The sequence below is a fragment of the Phyllostomus discolor genome, chromosome 5 (assembly GCF_004126475.2).
Source record: "Phyllostomus discolor isolate MPI-MPIP mPhyDis1 chromosome 5, mPhyDis1.pri.v3, whole genome shotgun sequence".
Lineage (NCBI taxonomy): Eukaryota > Metazoa > Chordata > Mammalia > Chiroptera > Phyllostomidae > Phyllostomus > Phyllostomus discolor.
The window spans coordinates 100,574,271-100,578,971 of NC_040907.2; positions in this window are offsets into that span (position 1 = coordinate 100,574,271).

The following is a 4,701-nucleotide window of genomic DNA, read 5'->3' on the forward strand; positions in this document are numbered from 1 at the left end:
AACTGACATGAAGATTTTGTGGTGGAGGAACAATGTCAGGGTGGATGTGGGGTAGCTCAAGACGTGCTCTCCACCCCCCACACCTCAGAGAACAGATGGCTGCCTGGCCAGTAGCCATAAGGAGTGAGGAAAACAACCTGTATCTGCAGTCCCAGCCTTCTCAAGTTCCCTGTGTTTATCACAACTCTGTAGCATTTTCACATGCTGCCAGGGCTCCTTCCCTGCTGCCACTGCTCCTTCCTTTACCTTATAAGTAGCACCAAGCCTGGAGGTGGGTACAGTTGCTTTCATATTGATCTGCTGCCATCAGTGCACTCCCCTGTAATATGTCATGTCTTCATCTGCTGGTCCTCTGGGTGTTTTTTTCAGAATACCATTAACACTTGAGCAGCTTCCTGGCTTGGAGCTTCTGTGTTACACCTGCCCATCCCCACACTACTCTCTCCTCCCCAGCCTCCCATGCCATCTCCATTCCTGCAAACAGCTGCTCAACGAAGGCTGCTGGTGGCCCCCACTTTACACATCAACAGATTTCTTTGCTTCTGAGACTCTCCATTTCCCACCAAGTAAGACAGTCTTCCATTTACCCTCCAGGAGCCTGTGGAGGTCATTATAAGAGAAGCTGAACACACTTCATTTGATGTGATTTATGGCTTCCAGCAGATTTTTCTATTATCAGTTGGGTAGTGCTGATTAATGCTAGATTGTCATCAGATTAACTGATTCTCTTCACTTCTCTTTTAATCAAATCTGTCTCCCTGGAGAACCAAGGAGGGGACTTCTCTTGCACAAGCCTCTGTGTAGGAAAAATCCTGTACTTGTCATCTTGAAACTCTTAGTAATTTTAAAATGAGAGGCCCTCCATTTTCATTTTATACCAGGCCACTGTGGTTGGGGAGGCAATGCTGCCAGAAAGCACCAGGATGTCCCCAAAAGGGCCTCCCAAAGGCAGTGTAGCCAGGGGTCTGGGAGAGTGTGCGAAAAGAGGCAGAGGCTCAAAAGTCTTCACATGGCCAACAACAGGTCCTTCCACTCCCAAAGACCTGAGAGAATCCAGTTACAGAGACTGAATGCTGAGAGAGAAATGACTGTCCATGGAGTGAATTGGGGCATCTCAGAGTTTTAAGTAACATAACATGAGGGTTTTATTCTTTATTGCCACTCTGAGCAGCTTTCATTCAGAAACTCTTGGTGAAGATTTTAGGGGTATGATGGGTAAACTTGGTGAAGATTTCAGGGCTATGGGTAAACTGACCTCTGTCAGCATCTTAAGGGTGGCAGGGAGTGTCCTTACACTCTCTCAAGGATGTTTTTTCACTTAAAATATATAACATGTGTGTATATATAATTTTTTAAAGTCCTAAGACCTTTCCCCTGGTGGAGGTGTTCTTCTGCTCTGATGCCACCTGGGTGCTCCACTACTGTTTTCACCAGGACAATTTTGGCCTGTGGTATTCTGGGCTGCTTTGGTCAAGAGGCAGTGGGGGCTTTCATCATATGATTTTTTGGTACCTGTTGTATTCTAAAAGGGTTAACAAAATATAGGATTGATGGGTTCTCAAATAAAAGTGGGAGTAACTACTTTGATTTTCCCCAAGTTCCAGGGGCAGGTGAGGTAATGAGCAGAGAGTATGGGAGAAAATAAGAGAGGGGCCAGAGTGTTGGCTGTAGACCCACCAAGGGGAAGGAGATGAGGGAACCTATCTGTTCTGCTGCCAAACCACAGACAGGGCTATACTCAGAGGGCCAGAATGGAGAGGCACCCATAAGACCAAATCCACTAGGCCTGAACCCTTGATGGGGCCTTCCCAAAAGATGTTGACAAGGCGTCTGGTGACTTGAGTTGAAGGCTTAAAATAAGAGTTCCTAAGTTTCATTTGTTAGTTTTAATTGAAATATTACTCATAAAATAGCTATTCTTGCATGCAACAAACATAATTCATGAAACATTTATTTATTTTTGACTACCTCCAGCTTTTCTTTTGAAGCATCACTAGTAATACAAAGCATGTCAAACTATTTCAAGTTCTGTATGGATTATTGGCTCTTCAGCAGCAGAATCCAGGGAGGCAGAGGATGTTCAAAAAAGGAACCCCTCATTCACTGTTGGTGGGAATGAAGATTGGTACCACTACTGTGAAAAAATGGTGTGAAGTTTCCTCAGAAAATTAAAAATGGAACTGCCTTATGGCCCAGTGATTCCACTTCTGTGAATATATGCACAGAAACCTAAAACACTAATTCAAAAGAATATATACACCCCCATGTTCATTGCAGCAATATTTACAATAGCCAGAATTTGGAAGCAACCCAAGGCCCATCAATACGCAAGTGGATAAAGAAGCTGTGGTACATATATACAAGAAAATATTACTCAGGCATAAAAAATAATAAAATTTTACCATTTGCAACAGCATGGACAGATCTGGAGAGTATTGTGCTAAGTGAAATGAGTCAGACAAAGACAAGTACTATATGATTTCACTTATATGTGGAATATAAAGAACAAATAAGCAAACAAACAAAATAGAAACAGACTCATAGATACAGAAAACAGACTGACAGTTGACAGAGGAGAGGCAGTTTGGGAAGCTGGGTGAAAAGGAGAAGAAATTAAGAAGTACAAATTGGTAGTTGCAGAATAACCACAGAGATGTAGATTATAGCATAGGGAATATGTATAGCCAATAATAGCATACTAACTCCATATGAGGCCAGGTGGGTTCTTAAATATAGGGGGAACTACTCTGTAGAGTACTTGACTGTCTAACCACTATACTGTACATTTGAAACTAATATAGAATAATATTGAAAGAAAAAAAAGATTTTTATTTTAACAAGTGATAGTGTTGAACAAATTATTAAAGATGCTATAAGCCACATGGGAAAAAAATAACCCAGAGAGGCAACAAAGAGCAGGGAGAACCAGTAATTCAGGTATTTCTATTCACATCTCATCTTTTTATTTGATTCTACCTCTCCTATCAGTTTTTATTTTCCTATATATAAACCAGTGATGATAGTAATTGTATCTTAAGTGTTATAGACAGCCATGGCCTAAGAATATTCCCTAAACACCAAAATTATTATTATTGCTTGCCAGCCTAGGTCTGGGCTTTATAGGATCCTAACTTCGTCACTAAGTAAGTACATATGCATTTGTGCAGTGATACAACTGGGGCTGGAGCCCAAAGGAGAAGAAAAGCTCTCCTACATTTGGGACACAATGTGGTGTTTTGATGTGACTACAGTCTTGAAGTCTTGCTCATGTAAATAATGTGGCCAGCAAACAGCCATCCAGAAAGTCCAGAAGGAGAGCAGTCCTCCTTATCCAAATCTCCTACTGGAAAGATATGTGCTCACAGTTTCATTCTATTTTGTTTAATGCCTTGGAGCGAAAAGGATCTTGTAGAAGTGATAAGCCTGGTTAAGCATTAAGAAGACCCTATTATATTGCCTTATTAAAGTTGAGGGAAAGCATTTTCAGGGTGAAATCAGGAAAGTTATTATAACTAAAATGTATTGATTTAAATTATAAAGTACAAGTTTTTAGGACTCATATAAACATATAAACATGAAATGTTGTTGATACATAATACCCACTCTCCAGCCCTTTAATACACATGTCACCCATACTTTTATTTGTCTACACATCCCTCCATCCGTGCATGTGATATTTATTGAACACTTACTCCAGACCAGGCTGCATAACAAACATAATCCCTGCTCTGGTAGTGCCTCTCAGTTTGGTGGAGACTGTGACTGAGGCTAACATAACATAGTGAGATAAACACTGAGAAAGGAGAGTGAGTGATGGGTGCAGTGTGAGCACACAGTGTGTGTCATGTGTAGGGAAACCAGACCTACTTGGGGAAGTCCAGAAGACTGTCCCAGACCCAGAGAAAGGAAGATTCCCAAGAGTAAGCCAGAAATGACAATGGAAGGGCAGAGGAAGAGGAAGAGGAAACAGTATGGGCTGAGGTCCAGAGAAGGTCAGATCCCATTTAGGGACAGAAAGCTGCACTGGATTCCCTTCAGGTCACTGCTCTGTCCTCTTCTCTTAGCAACAGATGAATGGGTTATTTCCTAAATTGCATTTGGATGAAATGAAAGATTCTTATTTTCTGCCAAGAGGCCACTGTGCCACATTCTGTCTCATCTCATAGTCTCATTTCTTTGCTATTATAAGCTCAGAAATGTTTGAAAACAATGGTTTGGCCTGCCTGTCACTCCCCAACCCAGCTCTTCTTATCTATGGACTCCACTAGAGAATGGTGAGTTGGCATCTTAGACTAGTCACACTAGTGGAGCTGGTTTGGAACTAGTGGAACTCACTAGAGGAGTGAGGTTTGATGCATGAATCAAGTCATACCAATGTTGCTCAACAACACAACCAAAACAACACCATCATATATAAGTACTAGGACATATTACTAGAATCTCAACATGTCAGCTAAATAAAAGATTAATTTGATGGTGAAGCTATCCTTAAAGTGAAGTAAGTTGTAGGAGATAAACAATTTATTGGTACTAGGATTAATAGTTTCTCAAGTAGCTACAAAGCTGTGGCAAGCAATGAAACAAGAAAGTATAGAGAAATTATCACCTTTATTATTTGCTCCTGAGAGGCCCTCACAAGGACATGCTGCTTTCTAGAGGATCATCACTGTGGGTGACTGAGAAGGCTCCTATTGGGGCCCG